Raw genomic sequence first — 23,215 nt, 5'->3', positions numbered from 1 at the left:
AATACAAAGAACATGGCAAATTTGAGAAACGTATAAGGAAAGGTGAAACAATCAACCCCAAATAGTATTACAATTATATTTAAGGACACACAGAGCAGAAAAACAACCAGAAAGGTAAGAATGTTCCGTGTGACTTCTCTGTGTGTCTTCCGTGTGGTGATTTCATACGGTTGGGTATCCTCCGCGTGCGATGAAAATGCTTTGGAACACCCTTTTATACATACTTTCCTCAATATATTAACGTAACAGATAGTCATTATCACAAAGGGAAGAATATATGTATGCAAAACCGCCAATATTGCTAAAGATACTGGCGTTTGAGAAGGGTCAGGAGTACACAAGTAGAAAACGCTATCGTAATACATAACATCAGCCATCTGTGATGTCATTACAATCGCAAATACTAGGTCACTACACCAAATAACTATACAGAAACATACACAATTTTTTTTACTAAATATTTTCATGTGCACTGCTTTGGACTTTGTGATAAGGACGTAATTATACACTGCTATAGTGGCCAATGTATGGATCGAGACTTGAAGAGCTGTAAAAAATGCAGCATAAAAAACATTACAGACAACCATCCCAAATGGAGGTGCCTGGAAAATTGCAGAAACTGCTATATATGGGTCAATCACTGCTGTCGACAATATATCCGTTATACAAAGATTCAGAATTAACAAAGTCAAGGGATGCCGATCTAGACTCTGCTTATAGAAGTTGATAAAGGCGATGAGGAATATGCCGTTGCCTAGGACACCGATGATACTGATAATGATGATACCAGATACCTCTATGGGTGTGTCCCATGGCTCGATGTCAATGGGGCATAGCATGCTATAGCTAGAACGACCGATTTTATCCTCAGTGGTCCACTCTATCGTACCTTCAGTTTCGCTGATCGTGCTCGATGGTGTTTGATATGTAGAATGACCAGTCTGCAATGTATATACGTTCTGAGTAGATATTGATGTTATAGCCATCTTTAAAGATAGTTTTTCTCAGTCTAATCCAATGATGACTTTGGGACCTGTAAGAGAAAGTTCAACATTCAAATTAATCTTAACATGTAGTGACAACAAGGACAAAAAAAAAACATTCGAATCACAGACAACTAACTAGTTAGTTATCTCTGTTTGAATCCAGTAAACCACTCCCTCCCAACTTCAAAATAATCGAACTTGATTAGAAGGGTCTTAGGGAGCGATCAGTTGGGCGATCGGGTGGGCCGGTGACTTCTTGTTCGTGTTGTACTTAAAAATGGTGACCCCCCCTGCGATTCATCCATAAAACAATCCACCCCCCCTAACAAATAAAAAAAAACACTGGACCCCCCCCCGACATCTGTTGACAAGAAATATTCTTCTTGTTAGTGCAAAAGGCACTCTAGATTCTTAAAGCACAATACAGCACACTGCATAGTTAATTTTACATTTTACAATTTCAGTAATTTTAAGTGTATCTGGTAAATTGCTGTCCCAAATCCATTGCTTCACATATATAAACGTCTTTAGACAGGAACCCTATGAGAAGTATGATTGTCTGTGCACGGACATACAAAATATTCATTGTTTAGTAACCAAAAGTTCTAGGATATCTCTTAGATTGAGTGAACTATTACCATTATATATTAATTCAGCTAATTATAAAGTACAATATTAGAAATGGAGTTAATATAATTGTAAACCTAGGGGTTTCAGTAAGTTACAGAATTACCTATCTAAGAGATCTATTACAGTTGTCTTGTCAGACCAGGATTCAGAAGCTTCCTCCATCAATGCCAACAAACTCTAAGTCGATGATAATATCACGAAAAACAACCCCATCCAAATTGAATCTCTACTTTGGAGACTGTCAGCTAGGTATAATCATCGACAGCAAGCTTGCTTGGTCCAAACACACCTCATCCATTACCACCAGAGTTGGACAGAAACTTGGTGCGTTGAGAAAAGTATCCAACAAACTTGACCCCATAGGCAGAGCAATGGTATACAAAGCACAAGTCCGCAGTGTCATGGAATATGCATTTCTGTGTTGGATAAATGCTTCATCAACTACTCTCAGCCAACTCAACAACATCCAGAAGAAGGCACTCAAGATCATAGGTGTTGACGAAGACTGCCTGCACTCAATTTCCCATTCCTAGTTTCAAAAACTCCTCAAAAACTAATCAGGTCTAGCCATTACCCCAAACATTTCATTATAATTGAGCCAGTCGTCTTTAAGAAAATGGTGACACAGACACAGACACAGACACACACACACACACACACACACACACACACACACACACACACAGACGGACGTATGACAGACACACAGACAGACATCCCCTTTTTAGTACCTCCCGTACCCTTAACGGGAGGTAAAAACTACATGTTGTTACTGTGTTGCAATGTTGGGCAGTGTACTAAGTGGTTTAATTGGGTCAAATTATCCCAAATTTTCCGACATTGATTGGCTTTGTTCTAGACCGTTCAAAGTATTTGGGTTGTTTGTATTGAAAGGTACGTATATCAAAATATATATCGATAAGTTTCTGTCCAGATCTGAATTTGATATTTTGAGAAACCAAACGAATTTGAAAGCCATGGAAATTCACCTTATTGTGGCGTGCATCACGAAATTCTTGAACTGAGTGCTACATAAAGGGTATTGCCGCCGTAAACGAGAATCAAAGTATAGAGCGAGCAGTATCATGCTTATTATAAAGTATGTAAACTTTCTGATGCGTGCTAGCAATGTTACGACAGTTTGAATTTTGTTTATTTGCCGTGGAAACGAGTGTACTCGTATATCCCGGGTATATAGGGGATCGCGAAAGTCGTAGTGTTCAAAGTCGAGTCAAGCTTTCCTGTATTGAGAATAGGTAGCGGATATTTGAATAACAGTTATTCAAATTATTAAGTTATTAAGTTACTTTTTCGAAAACTAACTTTCACTGGGACTTCAAAAATCATACATATAGAGCTAAAATTCATTTTGTTCAAATGATACCAGTAAGCAATCTATACATTTGTTCTGTATGCATGGGTATATGTACGTATGTCTGTATGCATGCATGTCGGATGTATGTGTATCCCTGTAAATTTGAATAATTTGATTTCAAAAGCCATTACATCTGTTCCACTACATGTACATAGATTGATATCACAAAGTACTTTCAGATTTCTATAGTTTGGCACACTTTTTTGCCAATTTAGGGGTATATCATGTACTATTAGGCTACTATAACAAAGATTGTTGCATTCCAGTAATTATTATGTGTAGGAACAAAAAGCTCAATATTACCGTTATGGAAGGCATTCAGTTTAAATCTGGTAAAGTAAATGATGACACTGATAGAGACACACAGAGACGGACAGACAGACAGGCGGTATAATAGGCGGTATAGTAATCTTAAAGGTTTGAATGATGGCTTTAAATTTCGTTGCCATGGTCTTTTACAAATAGTATTGTTAATCAAGTGATCTTTGGTTTGCCACTGCAATTAATGAATAATTTACATAATTAATGAGTTTCGGTAATTAGGCTATAACTTAAGACTTCAATTTCAATACCATTCAGTACATACATTAACCATAGCAAATCGTATGTGGCCGATACAATCTGTTGATGTACCTGACAGTGTTAATGAATAATTTGCATAATTAATGAGTTTCAGTAATTAGGCTATATCTTAAGACTGCGTACTTCAATTTCAATACCATTCAGTACATACATTAACCATAACAAATCGTATGTGGCCTATACAATTTGTTGTTGTACCTGACAGTGTTAATGAATAATTAATGAGTTTCAGTCATTAGGCTATAATTTAAGAATATATATTTCAATTTTAACACAATTCAATACATACGTTAACCTTAAAAAAATCTCATATGTCCTGTAAAGTTTGTTGATGCACCTTACAGTGTTAATGAATAATTTGCATAATTAATGAGTTTCGGTAATTAGGCTATATTTTAAGACTGTGTACTTCAATTTTCAATACCATTCAGTACATACATTAACCATATCAAATTTTATGTGGCCTATATAATTTGTTGATGTACCTGACAGTATTAATGAATAACTTGCACAATGATGAGTTTCGGAATACATTCTTCAATTTCAGTACAATTCAGTACATACGTTAACCTTAATAAATCCCATATGTCCTGTAAAGTTTATTGATGTATCTCACAGTGTTAAGGAATAATTTGCATAATTAATGAGTTTCGGCAATTAGGCTATGTCTTAAGATTGCATACTTAAATTGCAGTACCATTCGTACATACTTTAACCATAAGAAATAAGTATCCTATAATGTTTTCTGATGTACCCTACATTGTTAATAAATAATTTGCTTAATTAATGAGTTTTGGTATTTAGGCAATATCTTTAGACTGCATACTTCAATTTCCATACAATTTAATAGTAAATACGTTAAATGTAACAGAGTACATATGTACCATAAAAGCCGTCGATTTCACCTAAAGATTTAGGGAACACTTTGCATAATTAATTATTGTCAGTACTTCGGCTTTGTCAAAAAACGTCATTACCATATCTTTTGAATATCATTTTAATGGGTAATTTGCATAATTGGTGATTCCCTTACAGGAGGCATTCAATTTAAATCTCGTAGATTTTCGATTAGAAATTTAGGAAGTATGATATTAACGTCGAACTTTCAAGTTTACCCTGTTGTTTGCAATTTCTCCCAATATCAAGCTATAGCTACTGCTGTTTGGTGTGCGCCATGTGATTGTGTTATTAACGCAGAAATATACACTTTCGTTGAACACATTCATCCGGTGTAATAAAGTATGATTTATAATAATATTATGAAATCTGTAAGCCTACGGAAATAAATTGTTGGTCTTCAACACTGTTGTTCACGATCTAGCCTACGTGTATTACTTCGCAAAATTGTAGTGACACTGTTGACCTTTACATCGACCTCTATATATTCAGTGCACAGTGAGGGCGCAATGTGTGGTTTGAACAGGGAGTTTGAATTACATTTATGATAGCAAGACAATACCCTTAACAATACTGCGAAGATAAGAGCATGTTTTGGTGACTGCATTACACAGTTTGTTTTGGTGACTGCATTACACAGTTTGTTTTGGTGACTGCATTACACAGTTTGTTTTGCTTTCAGTTGAGTTTATCTCACACACAGGCTATGGAAATTGGTGAGTGGGACCAGAATGTGATGTCATTCCTTGGTGTACGCCTGCCCAGATTTCAAGTTCACGGGGTCATTTCAACTGTTACTGTGCAGTTTATCAGTATTGTATACTCCCGTTTTGGAGTGGTGCCATTGATGTAGCTTATAATTTTAACTGTTAATTTGCATAATGATTTTTCGATAATTATGCAATATGTTAACTGTGCAAGCTTCAAATTTCATATAGTTTCATATAATTAAATTTCCAATTAAGGGTACATCATGTATAATACCTATAGCTCAGATTTCTGCATTCCCACAATGTGTGCAGTACCAAAAATCTATGGTTTTGCCCTTATTAGTGGCATTCAATTTCAATCTGATTAAGATATAACCTAATTACCGAAAATCGTTAATTATGCAAATGAGTCATTTAAAACTAAAAGCTACATCACTAAGCTTTCAGAACATATGCGATTAGCAAAGTTTAATATACCAAATTGAATTGAATTTGAAGTGCATTTTTTAGATATAGCCTAATTACTGTAAATCGTTAATTATGCAAATGAGTCATTTAAACTAAAAACAACATCACCAAGCTTTTCAGAACATGTGCGATTATATATGTTTGAAGTATGTACCAACTTTTGAATTTGAAGAATGCATTTTGAAGATATATCCTATTTACTGAAAATCATTTATCATGGAGATGAGTCATTAAAACTAAAAGCTACATTATCAAACTTTATATAGCACATGGACTTTGTTATCATCATCAATCATCAATGTATGTACCAAATAATGTTAGTTTTGAAGTGGACATTCTTAAGATATAGCCTAAATACTGAAAATAATTAATTATGCAAATGATATATTTGAAATACATAAATAATCTGTACATGATATACGGGCGTACTTACTATTGGTTTCATATGTCAACACCTCATATCATTGTGTTTGTCAAGGAAATATATCATTGAATATGTAGTGTTCAAGGAAATTGTCTTACTGTGTGAATGGACAAATCATACATGAATACGAACAATATACAGCTGTGGACATCCAAGTGTGTGAATCCGCTCGTGTAACTAGTCAGACTAAATTGATTGTATAATGTAGATTTCAGTTAGTAAAATGACAAGTGGTATTCTTATCATAGCCATACTAAGGCTGTTCAGTTCCACCTAGCTGGGTTACAATGGTTACACTGTAATCAAATTTTTTTTAGCACAACTGATGAACTGATAGGTTCAGTAGTGCTATAAGCATCGCTAAGTGTATGTGTGTGTGTGTGTGTGTGTGTGAAATGTTTCTAGAAGTGTCACACTGCAGATTTTCTTCAAAACATTTTGACAAAATTGACCCTAGCAACCATGACCATGCCCTTAGCAACAACGAAATGGCCGTACATTTTGGTCAAATAACATCATCTGGTAGGCAAGTGAGTAAACATTCAAAAAATGTATGCAAATATCCCTTTCAACCGTGACCACGCCCATAGCAACAACCAAACGGTGGTGTATTTCACAAAGATAACGAGGGATTAATAGACGAGTGAATAAACATTCATAAAATGTATGTAAATTTTTCTAGCAACAAGACCACGCCCATAGCAATAGCCAAATGAACACGTATATTACAAATATAACAACAGAAATTAGTAGACAAATGAATAAAAATTCAAAAAAATGTATGTAAATGTGCCTAGCAACAAGACTCCGCCCATAGCAACAGCCAAATGATCGCGTATATTGCAATGATATCAACAGGGATTAATAGACAAATGAATAAACATTCAAAAAATGTATGCAAATATACCTAGCAACAAGACCACACCCATTGCAACAGCAAAATGATCAGGAATATTGCAGAGATGACATCAGGGATTCATAGTCAAGTGAACAAACATTCAAAAAATGTATGCAAATATACCTCGCAACAAGACCACGCCCATAGCAACGGTTGGATAGGTATCTGGATAGTCCTTTAGCAAATGAACACCAATACCTAGCATGGCTCAACATGTGGATAAACATTTTAATAAACTGTACAGTTGTGCTATAACGCCATTTGCACTATTTTTTTCAAAATTTGACAGTTGAAGACTTTGACATTAGATATACTTGATTGAACACTTTATTACTGATCCCATGAACATCAGACTCACTTTGAGTACACTTGCCTTGTCGAATAAGTAACATTTTATACCAACTTGGACCAAGTAGTATAGCTGTGACTTTATAAAATATCGTTATCCCACTTTTAGTGATTATATAAAAGACTAATTAGTCACTGTAACAGAGCTGGCTGAGAACCATATTGGCTTTGGAACTACTTTTAAAAGGAAGTGGTGTCCTGTTGTATTGAAAACATCTATCTATACAAAAAATTTAATCGAACTAGTTAACAAAGGCGACCATATTGTATTAATACATTGCAGTACTTTATCGTTCAAACTTGTACTGCAACATGGTGTAGTGACAGCATTATTGTAAACATATAACGTTTGCTATAATCTCGATGACTATCATATTTCCAATGTCATACACAAAATGGTATAGTTTTTTAAGTTATTCATTTAATTTAAACGTTTTGGTTGGCCGGTCGATCCTCAGATCACAAATGCTGACCATCTGTCGTATGGCTACATCAGTCTATATATATCACTAGTGTATACGTTCAGCGCTGACCCAGATAGAAGAAAATATCTGAATACCAGGTATCGACTGTTAAATGGCAGTTAGGAATGACAAGCTCCACTTGACTACATTACTTTCGGCGAGAAGTTGGTTTAAAACGAAACAGTCGTAATTATGTGGATTCTAGGACAACTGCCCCCGGACAATTGCCCCCGAAGGACAACTGCCCCCCGGACAATTGCCCCCGAAGGACAACTGCCCCCGGACAATTGCCCCCCCCCCCGACAACTGCCCCCGAAGGACAACTGCCTCCCGGACTACTGCCCCCGAACGAAAAAAAAATAGTATTACAGATGTACGGGTTTGTCATTCAATATCATATACAGGTGTTGTGAGTCGTAGAGTTGAACGGTATATGGGTAGTTCTAACGTTGCACTCTAGCACTCACACTCTCATACTCTCGTACGGGATCGTTCAGGTCCAAGTCGGGAATTAGTCACGACTGAGAAGAGATTCGGCTTGTCAGAATCACCTACCCGAGTGCTCGTGTGCTTCTGGAGGTTTTATTCTCACTTTAAGAATACTTCCAATACAATGGAATTTACACAACCAATCTCAATATTCTGAAACGTGAGCAGGCACTTAACAACGTCGTCATCAACCAAATTATTGCCGGTGAATCAGCGCAACCACAACGGCGATAGTATCAAGATTCTGCAGCCAGAATCCATGCAATAGTGCAAGATTTTGAAAATCGTCACGTGCTAGATTTTCTTCGGGGAATAGCCCACAATTTACAGTTTTAAACACTGGCTGATCATGATAAACCGAACCGAGTCACCATTTACTGTCACCAAAGTCTTACGAGAATGTACATTCTGAGTCTCAATATTTTTTCTACTTTTGACTCGTTTTCTATCTTGTTACCTGTATATTTTGTATTGAACTGATGATAAATAAATCTTTTCCAGTAAAAAAATGACTTCGTGTTTGTGTTTAGTGATTATAATGTACGCAAATTGCGGCGGTAAGTTGCCGACCGTGACTTTTTAATGAATGACAAACCCGTACCTCTGTAATACTAGTTGTTTTTTTCGTTCGGGGGCAGTAGTCCGGGGGGCAGTTGTCCTTCGGGGGCAGTTGTCCGGGGAGCAGTTGTCCTTCGGGGGCAGTTGTGCGGGGGGCAGTTGTCCTTCGGGGGCAGTTGTCCTGTTACCAATTATGTGACAACTATAATAGCGGAAAAGGTAAAGTAATATAAATATAAGGAAACATTTTCTTACCTTCCATTGCCACTACCAGATGATAAAAAAAATGCTGGATGCATTTTTTTGATCAGAAGACAATTCTTTTATTTTTTTTATTTATTTATTTATTTATTTATTTTTTTTTTTTTTGGGGGGGCGCTCCCAATTTAGTTTTAGCATTTCAACAACATGAAGGTGAAAAATAAAATGGTGGTATTTTGATGATATCTATTGACAATTCAAAATGGTAAAAGATAGAAACCCATTATTTTTCCTGTTTTTCATGCTGGCTGTCAAAAAGTTAAAAGCAATGGACACCTTTTATCACCGAATTATTTTGGACCTTTGTTTTTTTCTTGAGAAACAACTTGAAAGAACGTAGGCAAAGAACATAATTGATAAAGTGTCAAAGAAAATGTGTAAAATTAGGAATTTCCATCGACGTTCTATAAAAGTATTCATTCCCGTCTACAAATATAACTCAACTTGTGCCACTTTTAAAGTGAATAATAAATAGTGATACAAACCTTAATAAGTCCTGCACTGTGACAACAACCAGTGGTCTATCCCAGTGACAACAACCAGCAGTGGTCTATCCCAGTGACAACAACCAGTGGTCTATCCCAGTGACAGCATCAGTGGTCTATCCCAGTGACAGCATCAGTGGTCTATCCCAGTGACAGCATCAGTGGTCTATCCCAGTGACAGCATCAGTGGTCTATCCCAGTGACAGCATCAGTGGTCTATCCCAGTGTAAGCATCAACTGTTGACCGTTATATATGTTGTCAAAGCTGAATTATGTATAATTCACTTGTAACCTCGTACCATTTAAATATATTTTTGTTTTGAATAATGATCTTATAGCTTGCAGAGAAAAACAGGATTTGAAAGGGAGATAAAGAGAATGAACGGTTTACCATAATATTAATAATGTCAAATATAATATATAAGCCATCCAACTATTTTGTTTAGTTGAACTCACGAGCCTGATTTTTCACACTATATAATCATGAGGACTTTCTTTCTGATTGGAGCAATGTTTTCTGGCAGCCTGTATATGTATCGATCCAAACGACGCGTTTTTTCTTCCGTAAGGAAGAGATGTATTTAGTGGGTGGAAGTCTGTGTGTGTGTGTGTGTGTGTGTGTGTGTGTGTGCGTGTGTGTGTGTGTGTGTGTATGTCTGTCTGTCTGTCTGTGTCATCGTTTTCTCCATAACGTCTTGCTCAATTCAAACGAAATTTTGAAGACGTATTTCGTAGGGCAATGGCAAGACTTGGTTAGGTTTTGGTAAAAGTCCCGTGAATATTAATGAGCAATTTATGTAATTAATGGTTTTCGGTAATTAAGCTATATATCAAGAATGCCCACTTCAAATTCAATATAATTTAGTACATACATTTGCAATACCTAAGTTCATCTGTCCTGAAAATATTATTGCTGTAGCTGTCAGTTTCAATAAGTTCTTGGCATATTTCGGTAATTAGACACGGTGGCCACAAAAAAGAAAAGCATTGTTTCTGGTCAGGAAATGTTGTCTAAATTCGATGCGAATTTAATCACATATTGCCTAATTATCACAGAACATTGATTACGGGAGGTAATAAGGATCGGCCCTTGATGTTAGTAATTATAGACCAATTTCAACTTTACCTACCTTCAGCAAAATATTTGACTCCGTAGTAAACGTACAATCAGTTTCATTTCTTGATAAGTACAGCATTCTTCTGAGTACCCAGTATGGTTTTAGGGAACATTTTAGTACAAAATTTGCCCTTGCTGACCTTATTTCCGATATTAGACATAAAATTGACGAAGGATTCCCCACCCTTGGTATTTTTTATTGACCTAAAAAAACGCATTTGATACACTCGACCACCACGTACATTATCCTTCAAAATTTTCTTACTATGACATCAGAGGTGTTCCACTCCTTTGGTTTCATAGTTATCTTGAAAATCGTCGGCAGGTCGTAAATATAGACGGTATTAATTCGAATCTGAAACAAGTGAAGTGTGAGGAACGCAAGGATCTATACAGGGTCCAGGACCAATATTCGTCCTTATCTCTATTAACGATATTAACAAATCAACTCACGCCTTCAATTTTTTTTTTTTTTTTTGCAGATGATAGTAATCTCTTCAAATCCATGAAAACTGACAATATCAATCTTAATGATATGAATGTATATTTTAACAAAGTTAATCAGTTGTGCAATGCTAACAAACTATCAATTAATGTACATTTGAACAAAGTTAATCGGTGGTGCAATGCTAACAAACTATCAATTAAGGGACCGGTCAGTTTCTCCAGCCTGGGGGTGGGGAGGTGGATTCTTAAATCGGGCCGACAAAAAGTCCCTGACACCCCCATCTGTAAAACCAAAAACAGGCCGACCCCCATCACTTAATTCTAAAACATGATGACCCCCATCCATATATATAATATTCACATGACAGGTATTTTTTGATCGTGACTCAGTGTTGACTTCTTGACTGTCTTGCATCTACTTTATAAGATCCCGGGATAGCATCTTGACAGTGAAAGGTAGGGGGAAACCTTGAGATGGGAATATGTACATCTCTTGAGGGGTCCTAGGTACGAGGTCTCCCCCTAGAAGCCCAGGAGGTTTTTAACTCTGAAAAGTCAATTTTGAGACTACTCAGACAAACTATCAATTAATGTGGATAACACAAATTATATGATTATTAAAAAAACTCAAAGAATTTTCTCATAAAACAGGACACTTGAGTGTTGGCAACACACCTATTGAAGGTGTGTCTTCAGCTACTTACCTGGTATATCTATTAAACCGTGAATCCCACATACAGAAAGAAAACAAATGCTGTAAGTCCTAAATCGGTCTCATATAAAAAATAAGCCAATATGTACCAAAGTCAATCCTTATACTCTTGTATAACATCCCATCTAAGCTACTGCATTGAATTTGGGGTAACACTTCTACCACCGCATTTGAACCACTCTTACTATTGCAAAAGAAAATCGTTCGGCATATATATAACCTTTTCTGATTATTACTCTCACTCCGCCCCTCTTTTCCACCAACTCAAACAGTCAGACATCCACAGACTCTATAAACATCAGACATGTATGTTCATCCTTGACCTTAGCCATAACCTAAATCATTACATCCCTGATCATCTATCCCATAACTACCCTTCCAACAAGATTAGCCATCAATGGGAAACCTTACAATTTCGAAAGTACACCACACGATTTGCCAATTTAATTTTAAATACACTGCTGTGAAACACTGGCACTCTCTCCCCATTACATTATAACTTATAACTTGTAAGCATTCCAATGACGTTATTTATTATACTTATAAAATGTCTAGGAACTCCCTACTATGCAATCAACAGCAATGGTCAATGCCAGACGACCATTGTAATATTAATATTACGTGGCTATGAGGACACTAGTAGACGTGTATTACGTGGCTATGAGGACACTAGTAGACGTGTATTACGTGGCTATGAGGGCACTGGTAGACGTGTATTACCTGGCTATGAGGGTACTAGTAGACGTGTATTACCTGGCTATGAAGGCACGAGTAGACGTGTATTACCTGGCTATGAGGGCACTAGTAGACGTCTACTCCCTGGCTATGAGGGCACTAGTAGACGTGTATTACCTGGCTATGAGGGCACTAGTAGACGTGTATTAGAGGTAAATAAGGACATGAATAGAGGTAAATAAGGACATCTAGCCGCTTTCACCACATCGGATTTTAATCAGATTGGGTGCCAGACACATAGGGACGTGTAATATTTCATAGATTGTTGTTTACAGACTAAATATAACAACCTTTTGACTATATATTTCTACCTGTAAGGAGAAAAGAGAAGGGGCACATCGAATAACGATCCTGTATAAACTCCTCTGTACATCTTGCTATATTGAATAATCAGCTCGTTGCCGATTTGCTGTTGGAAACTACGCCTATGTAAAGAAAGCCCCCTGAAATAATCACTACAATATGGGTCACCAAAAGTGAAATTAATTACAGTATACATAGATTGACAGTTTAACACAATAAAAATGCAGTTGTATTGGAAATTGTACAAGTAAAACTCACCAGGAAGCTGTCGAAAACTTTTGGCGATCCATGGTTCCGGGTTTAGTGATGAGACGTACTTCTGATTTTGAAATACAGCGGTCGTCTGACGTTATTAGCCAACGCCTCTTTCTCAGCCAATCAGCAGTGAACATTTGACGGTCACATCACTTGACTTGCCTTTGACACACAGAGGATTTTATACAGCCCTCGCTCATTGTAAAAGGTCCATTTTTCTCGTTACAAAAGCAATTTTTGCCCCCAGTGATAGTGTATAACTTTATTTGGCACCTATTCTTTATGCAGGTATGTTTTTGTTGAGCAAATGTGCATGTTTTGTTCATATTTGAAAGGTTAACGAAAGAAGATGTCTCCGATGTCCACCCTTTTAATATTTCAACTAGTATAGTATAGAGATTGATACATTTGTAGCAGCAGAATTCGTACGATATTTTCCTAAGAAAACGGCAATCTAAGCAACAATACGTGCCCTTGTGGCCGCACACACCTGCCAAACCAGTATGAGATTGCTATGTACCAGATTATATTGAATTTGAAGTATGCATTCTTAAGATATATCCTAATTACTAAAAACGATTAATTATGCAAATTACTAATTAATATTCATTACATGTTTACCAAAATCTAGTATGTTCTTGTCATTAACTATTTGCTTTTACTTTTAATGAGAAATTTGCATAATTAATGATTTTCGGTAATTAAGCTATATCTTATGAACGCAAAGTTAAAATTTCATATAAATTGATAAATACATCAATCATAACAAATCATACTTGGTTAATGTAGCTTTTAAGTCATTTTTAATTGTGATGTATAATTTCAATCGTTTTTGATAATTAGGCAATATCTTTCTAATTGCAAGCATTTGATTTCAGGCAATTTAGTACATGTATTGGTGGTAAAGAAGTGCATGTGCCCTTTAAAGTTTGTTAATGTAGCTTACAATCTTAATGGTTCATTTGCATTCTTAATTATGTTTTGATAATTAGGCAATATCTTAATTTTCCGACCTTCAAATTTCATATGGTCTCATGTAATTAATTTCCGATTAAGGGGACATCATTTATAATCGCTATAGCTCAGAGTTTTGTATTCCAACAATGTGTGTAGGAACAAAAATCGATGGTTTTTGCCCATATGGGAGGCATTTAGTTTACATCCGGTTGATATTTGATTCGTTACCCGAAGAACTATGTGGCATTGCTGATATATGAAGAAAACCATTTATTGTATAATTTCACATTTTACCATGCACACCTCCATGAATACGGAACTGTAACTCCGTCATTCTGTATGATGTACTATGTGCAATACATACAGACTGATTTAGGATTGGCTATACGAAAACAATATTCTTCAATTTTATCTAAGTTCTGTAGCAAATAAATAAAAAGCGTGACATTTGAAAAAACACGTAGGTTTCAACCGAACTTAAAAATCATGCTATTTATGGGTCAGTGATAGGTAAAAGGTCACTCATCGATTCTATGCACTCTACTAAAAAACATCGATATTCTTTTCACTAAACTTTGCAGCATCAATCGATATGTACCTGTCAATCAAATATTACTGACTGAATGCATCCTTAAATACCGAACAAAGTTTTACGCTCTTTAAACTGTCTTGGGGTTAAATCGGAAATAGCAATTTGTCAAAATTATGTCTCTATATCACCATAACCTTTTATACAAAATTTAAAATGTTGGTTTACGTTACAACAAAATATAATGATCTTTTAAATTTCGCTGAAACTATCGATATTATTCCTGTAAATCGAACCTTTAGGCCTGATATGAAGTAAAACGTCAACTAGCGAAGATTTATCTTCCCGGTTTGACATTCAAATTATGATGCAGTACATGTATACATCAATTTTGGACATCAATAGAGAACTCAATCCGTTCGACGCCTGCAGCGTTCAAGATAGGCAAAGCACTACTGTATGTTGTGATACCTCTGTGGCGAACAGTTACGTCAAAATTCTAATGGACAGTAAAACAAGTGATATCACCCACAATGGAAAGTTACTGGAAGTGTACGTCTGTTCACTGAGAGAAGCGTACATGTGTTTGTGTTTTGTTCGTTCGTTGGTTTGTTGGTTGGTTGGTCTGTCTGTCTGTCTGTCTGTCTGTCTGTCTGTCTGTATGTCTGTCTGTCTGTCTGTCTGTCTGTCTGTCTGTCTGTTTGTTTGTTTATGTGTGTGTACGTGTTACTTGATTATGCGGGTGAATACTTACTGACCCTGGCTTGTTGAAGAAGTAAAGATACACACACACACACACACACACACACACACACACACACACACACACACCACTGGGTGCTTAGGCTTAGTTATTTATATTTACGAAAACAATTTAAAAAAATTAATAATGACGAACATCAACAACAGAGTTATTACAAATAAGTTTCAACTATGTTTCCATGTAACAAGAATTACTACATGATTTCCTATAAACCAAATGATCACAATTTTACATGCCCCACAATAGATGTGACTGATCCCTACCAAATGCGAGTAGTATATTTGCGAGTAGTATATTTTTCCAGCCGTGAAATAATTGCCAATTTGACTTCTTATCAGTAAAGATCCGTCTTTCTGTAACACACATGCTTAGAGCTCACATATTTACCAGGCACAATTAGGCAGTTTTGATCGATCAACAATATCCCATTTTGATGTTCAGTGCCAGCACGGCTACATGTAAGTACATGGTGTATGTAAACCTAATAAATGTTAGCAAAAACATGCAGTTTAAAAGTCTGACATCCACGGAGAGTGCATATTCAGGCATGGCATAGTCACCCACTAACTGACTGACCTGATTTCACAGCATAACCAACTTGACTAAGTGCTTTGTCAGACATACACTGTGGAATAGAATGGCATACATTTTTTCCTTCCGTAAGGAAGGGGATACTTTAGGGCAGAAATGTGTGTGTATGTATGTATGTATGTATGTATGTATGTATGTGTGTGTGTGTGTGTGTGTGTGTGTGTGTGTGTGTGTGTGTGTGTGTGTGTGTGTGTGTGTGTCATCATTTTTAAAAAATCGGCTGGCACAATTGTAATGAAATTTGGAATTTATAATCTTTAGGGTAATGGCTAGACCTGATTAGGTTTTGAGCCAGATCTGTTAATGTTTAATTAGGGAAATTTGCATATCAATGAAATCAACTAATTAAGCAATATCTTAAGACTGCATACTTCAATTTCAATATAATTTAGTATATTCGTTAAACATAACAACATACATTTGTCCTATAAAATTTGTTGATGTACCTTTCACAATGTTAATGAATAATTTTTGGTAATTAGGCTAAAAGTTGTCTAAAGTGGTGCGACGATGCGATTATTTTTTTTACATTCTCAACAAATGTTAATCTACTTATTGCAGTTACTGTTCTTTTTATTTAGTACTTTACAGCAAGTGTGCATGTGGGGCATATGTCATAGGCTAGTTCATGATTAGTTTTGCAGTTGTCTTCACTGGTGGCAATTAATGTAGGGAGAGTTACGGTTGTGTTTTCCCTTTCATCTGCAGACTGAATTGGCTTACAGAAGAAAAAAATAACGCGGGAAGGAGGGTACTTAGGTGATGGGCGCTGAACAGAAAAAAATAGTTGTTGGCCATTAAAACTCTTTCTACTATGCTCCAACGTTCTGTAAAACTTCACATTACGTGTTGTCGTTGACCAGGAGATCACTAACAGCAATGGGCAAATAGCGAAAAAATAACATTGCATATGTTCTGTTGTATTCCAATAATTGTCTGTAGGAATGACAATCTCAAAACTTTGGCCTTACGGAAGGCATTCACTTTAAATCTGGTTACTGAATGTTAGAGGCTGCTTCAATTTCTCACAAGGGTTTATATATGAGGACATCCAACACGTTGTTTATATGTAATGAATCATACCGAGTGCTTTGTGATCCCCTGCACATTTTGCCCCTCACTGAATCAATGCACAATTGTCATTTCTTCACTGTATGTTAGCATGCGAATGTTATGGTAGTATTGAAAACTGTTCAAAGTACTAGCACATATACTTTAGTGTTCATTTGCTCACATTCCAATGTATGTACACTATCTAAGCTTCAAGGTTACATGCAATGGTGTGACTTGGAGAACTTATAACATAGAAAAATATTAGGATCAGAAAAATCATCTTGCGGAGCTGCTAAAAGAAACTATTCATTGTAACTTGGGCAACCTGAAAATAAACTGAGGTTCAGTAGCAGTGCTATAGGCATGGTGAAATGTGTGTGTGTGTGTGTGCGTGCGTGCGTGCGCGCATGTGCCCACACGCGCGTATGTGCATCCGTGAATGTGCATCTGTGTGTGTGTGTGTGTGTGTGTGTGTGTGTGCGTGTGTGTGTGTGTGTGTGTGTGTGTGTGTGCGGACGACTTAAATAGTCAAAAAACGCCAGACCGATTGCCTTGGTATTTAGTAAGAATATTACTTGATTTGCATAGAAATCAAAACCAAAACCAAAACCAAAAACTAAGCTTGACGTTCACTATTGATTACTATTAACGTTTGTAGACAAGAGTATGGCACAAACTTAATTTGCAAAAAACGACAACTTGAAATTCACTAAAAATCAAAACTTAATGATTACTGCATGTAAAAGTATAATATGTTCTAAAAGTTTGTAAACAAGTATGTCTTAAGTTGGGACTTGAATGTTTCGATCGATACCGCTCTCCTAATGTGAATTGGGAGAGAGTTCCATAACTTAGGACCGTCAACAGAGAAGGCGCGATCTCCGTACGTGGTAGTTGCAACACGTGGAATGGCAAGTGTAAGATGAGTACTAGAGCGTAGGGCACGCGTTGGCTTGTGTATGGGTATTAGTTCAATGATGTAGGATGGTGACAGTTTGTTAACCTTCAATTCTATAGCATAATACGTTTGTGCTTGAGAAACTGCAAATGTAAATTGTTACCTAACCGATATTGTATCTACACCCCGTGCACAGCAAGGGTTATTTTCGCGTGTGCGTGTGTGTACAAAGTACCCGATGTGGTCACCATTTAAGAACGGCATGGGGCATGAAGACTCAATACAATATTTTTCCTGTTCAAAGTATTTATGATAATTCAAGCCACCCTTAAAGTAGTAAGGTGCGCACGCAGTTAAGAATAATGACTATCGGGGGGGGGGGGGAGACAGGGCTCATTTGTGACTCTTGATGATAGATGGTAAATGACAAGAGTAAACAAGGAAGCTGTTATTTCTAAACGTCGACAGTTATAGTTATTACAGCCACCCGTTTTTAGTTTCTTGTTTCTCAAAGTCCAATCTGATTAAAATCGGTGGTGAATACGGGTTGTTTTCTTTCGTTTATTGTCATTTGTTTTCGATTTTGCTGTTCCTTGACTTTCATCACACTTACTGACGGAACTTCGTTGTCAACATGTTTTGCAGACATATAGAACATGATATGTACATTCGTATCTTGATATCATTTGGCACTTTAATTCATTGTAACAAATACAAGATTACATCGGTAGGAAGAAACCAATTATTAGATACAGACGATTCTTTATTTGTTTCGTGTCTTTACTACTCTATCTAACAGGTATGCTTACAGCTATATTCACTGTAATGGCAATTTTTTGAAACAGTTGTTAGACGTAATGACAAAGAACTGATATGAACTCAGTATATGCACACGCTATCACTCGTGCATATTTTTCGTTCATTGGTCAAACTTCTTGGTATACCATCCCCAGATGGTGGTTTATTGCTTAATTATAATAATATTCTACCAGGTATATTGATGGTGCAATTCTGATATCTCAGTGGTCTGTACATCAATCTCACTGTTCTAAGATAGTGATATATGCACAGTTGGCATACGTCCACGTTGTGATGTTGCTAAATACAACTTGTAGTTCACTTTGTCCTCTCCTGCATCTGTTTTCGATGTTATTAATCTTCCGTAAGGAAATTATAATTTAGGAATGGAAAGTGTGTGTGTGTGTGTGTGTGTGTATGTATGTATGTATGTATGTATGTATGGATGTATGTATGTATGTATGTATGTGTGTGTGTGTATGTATGTATGTATGTATGTATGTATGTATGTATGTGTGTATGTGTGTATGTATGTATGTGTGTATGTATATGTGTATGTATGTATGTATGTATGTATGTATGTATGTATGTATGTATGTATGTATGTATGTATGTATGTATGTATGTGTGTGTGCACTGTGTCTGTGTGTACATGTGTCTGTCATTGCTTTCTCAAAAATGGCTGGCTCCATTCAAAAAACATTTGGTGCACATATTCTTAGGATAATGGTTATAACTGATTAGGTTTTGGTAAATATGCCATGATTATTAATGAGTTCTTTATATAATTAATGGTTTTCGGTAATTAAGTTATATATTAAGTATGCATGCTTCAAATTCAATATAATTTGGTACATACATTGATTACAACAAAGTACACGTGTCCTATAAAGTTTGATAATGTAGCTTGTAATTGTATCGAGTCATTTGCATAATTAATGATTTTAAGTAATTAAGTTATACTCTTAAGAATGCACACTTCAATATAATTTCGTACATACATTGATGGTATTGAAAGTCCATGTTCAATATACAGTTTGATAATGTGGTTTTTTGTTACTTAGCCAATCCATATGTAATTTTTACACATATTTTATTAGACTGTCGACAGCTCGTGCTTTTGGCCCTCGAAATCAGTATGCGATTATAGTAGTATTGCGCCGAATCAGAGCACGGCGACGACTTAAGTTTAGAAAAAACGTTGGAAAAAAGGCACGAACGACTGTCGACAGTCTAATATCTTATCTGAAATACTACGGGTATAAATCTACATATTCTATTTTTCTACCACACTTATTAAAAAGTTGAAGCTCAAATTCCAAACATATAAAGAGTCCACAATGACTTTGTATGCTTACAAGGCCCATGATAATGTATCAGTGAGTTGCCATTCCACTAAGACATAAGTGCAGACACTTGCATCACATCTATAGAACTTTGAGATTTTGAGATATTCAACATTTTCATACTTGGGATAAATTTTGTATCTCGACTTTAGTTGTCATAAGCAAACCCTAAATGTACCATTGCTACGATTTTTATGACCGACTATATAATTTGTTATTTGATTTGCAACCGTACAGGTAATTTCTGGTGGTAGTTTATAACAAAACACTTCTGTGGGTTTCGATAAAATTGAAAGAAATTAAGGAGACCTTGTATTCAGACTACGACCTTGACCCTGGATCGTAAAGGTCGAGTGATATGGGAGGTGTCCGTCCCCTAAAACATATATACAGCCACAAACATTACATCCATAGCACTTGGGGACCATGGAATATTCAGTATTTTCATAACTTGATGTAATTGAATATCTTGATACCAGTTGTCTTGGTAACAGAATTTTGTTACGAAGCAAAGTCAAAATATGGTTTTGCCAAACATTTTCAGAAAGACTATATAATTTGCTATTTGAAACCGATTTGCAGGCTTACAGGTTATATCTTGATGGCAACATGTCAATGTTTCGATAACAAAGTGAAAAAAATGAGGTGACCTTATAATTAGATTACGACCTTGATCTTAGATCGAAAAGGTCATATGTAATAATTGAGTTGCCCGTCTCCTGAAACCTATATATATTGACACTTTATACATTACATCTATAGAACGTCTGGACCCTGAGATATTCAGTACTTTCACATTTTGGTGATCTTGATTCCAGTTGTCTTGGTAACAGAATTTTGTTAGAAAAGTAACTCCGCATAATGCTTTGTCGTATTTTTCCTAAAAGATCATAAAATGTTCTGTTTTCTGACTGATTTTCAAAATTTGTAAAATCATAGTGTTAGTTATAGAAAGGTCTGCAATAATACAACAAAAATAAGATGACCTTGGATCGAAAATATCGTGGAATCAGTGAATTGCTTGTCCCCAAAACCTTGTAATACAAACACTTACATCACAACAATAGCAGGTTCAGATTCTAAAATATCCAGTATATTGCTATTTTGGTATAATTAACAGCTGTCTTGGTAACAGACTTTTACTACAAAGCAACTTCATATATATTGTTCACGTTTTTTCTGAAAGATTGTGTATTTTGCTAGTTTCTGACCGATTTTCAGTTTTACCAGTCATAACTCTGATGGGAGGAGTATACAGAAAGTTTCAGTGAATGTTACGATAAAAATACAACAAATTAAAATGATCTTGAATTTTGACTATGACTTTGAGCTTGAATCGAAAAGGTCATGTAATCATTGAGTTCTCTGTCCCCTCAAACATATATACACACACTTTAAATATGATTATAACATTTCTGGGCACGAGATATGGCGTTTTTTAATGTTTTAGAATCCTTTCAAATAATGTCAATGTTACCATGGAAACTGTCTCCTGTGAGTTTGCACAAGAGAACCCAGAGGGACAACATCACTTTTCTGAAGGCCCAGATATTACTCTAATCAAATATGTTGCTAACATTTGTACTTCAAGCCGGGCAATTATTTTTCAAAATTTCAGCCTTGGCCTAATCTTGGGCTAATCTTGGGCTAATCTTGAATGGTCTACCGGTCTCATAAAACAGAGGTGATAGTTCTTGAGACAATGTGAAATACATTTTGTCTTGGATGATGCCGTAAAAGAGGATGTGGTTTACGACAATGTCATAACATGTTTTCAGGTAGAGGATAATTATATCAAAGCACAGTCTTTCTTTGCAATGTTTAACCGACAGGGAACAAACATATGGGCTACAAACTTGACTAGTTTGTTTCAAACTATTTTTGTGGTCCAGCCATAAACTCTGTATTCATCCATCAGTTTATGTGTAATATTTATCCCACTGTCTTTTTTACTTTCTCTCTTGTTATATTGATATGATTTTGAGTTTGTGGCAAATAAAATACTATAATAATAATAAAAAAGCCATACTTAGGAACATGTGTTTTTTTCTATTTTAACCATAATAAGTAAATTAGTTTCATTCTATTTACACCACAACATAAATGAAGGTATATACATGTTACTAAAACACTAAAGAAAGAGACAATCAGTGACTGGATTGAATTCCACCTATTTAAATCAATGCCTTTCCACATATGAAACTCACTCTCATTTTCAGTCACCCACAAGAGGAAACAAACTTTGGGAACATAGAAGAGATCAAGAACTTTCAGACAATGTATGATTGGTGACGTCATTCTCACAAACCAGAGTTATTATTTCTACCACTACACTCCGGTGGGAGGCTCGTTAAGAACATTGCCGTAAAACAGGCCGTGGTTTGCGACGATGGGTGACATCAACTTAATTCATTATAGAGAAGCAATCATTAAAAAATAATCATCCTTGAACTCTTGTTTTTATGGATAGCCCACCCCAACTGATCCCACCCCACCCTTATCACATTTCGATAAAAATACCATCTCCAGTTGACTCGATCGTGTCCCTTTTATCACAAGTCATTGAGAATGACATAGTCCCCGCTGTGATTGGGTTTTAAGGAATTATCACTACTCTGATCACGCAACAACACTTGTGAACCTAAATCAAACAGACTTAGATATGTTGTGTCTGCTTGTTGGACATGGAACATGCCTACAACAATAAAGGATGGGTCAATTATGGGGGATCGTATCACGACGAAAATGGATATGCACATGTATGTCATAGAACACTGTCCTAATACCAACTTTGAATGAGATCTGTTCAAGCATGTCTGAGTTATGGCTTTGAACATAGAAAAATCGCAAACAAAATGGCTGCCAGGTGGCCATATTGGATCGTATCACAACAACAATGAATATGCACATGTATGTCATAGAAGACTGTCCTAATACCAACTTTGAATGAGATCCACTATACGAAAAGTCAAATTTACCCACCTTTACCCAACCTGTGACCCACCTAACTACCAACTCTGTCAAGGGGTAGTATGAGACGAAGTGACGCTTTTGACCGCATACAACCCCAGGGGAGAGATCACCGGGGGTAATTTATGTCAAAGGTGTCACTTCGTCTCATACTCACCACATTTAC

This window comes from Glandiceps talaboti, chromosome 17, assembly GCF_964340395.1.
Source record: "Glandiceps talaboti chromosome 17, keGlaTala1.1, whole genome shotgun sequence".
Taxonomy (NCBI): Eukaryota; Metazoa; Hemichordata; class Enteropneusta; family Spengelidae; genus Glandiceps; species Glandiceps talaboti.
The sequence above is the reverse complement of the archived record's forward strand: the minus strand, read 5'-3'. Positions refer to the sequence as shown.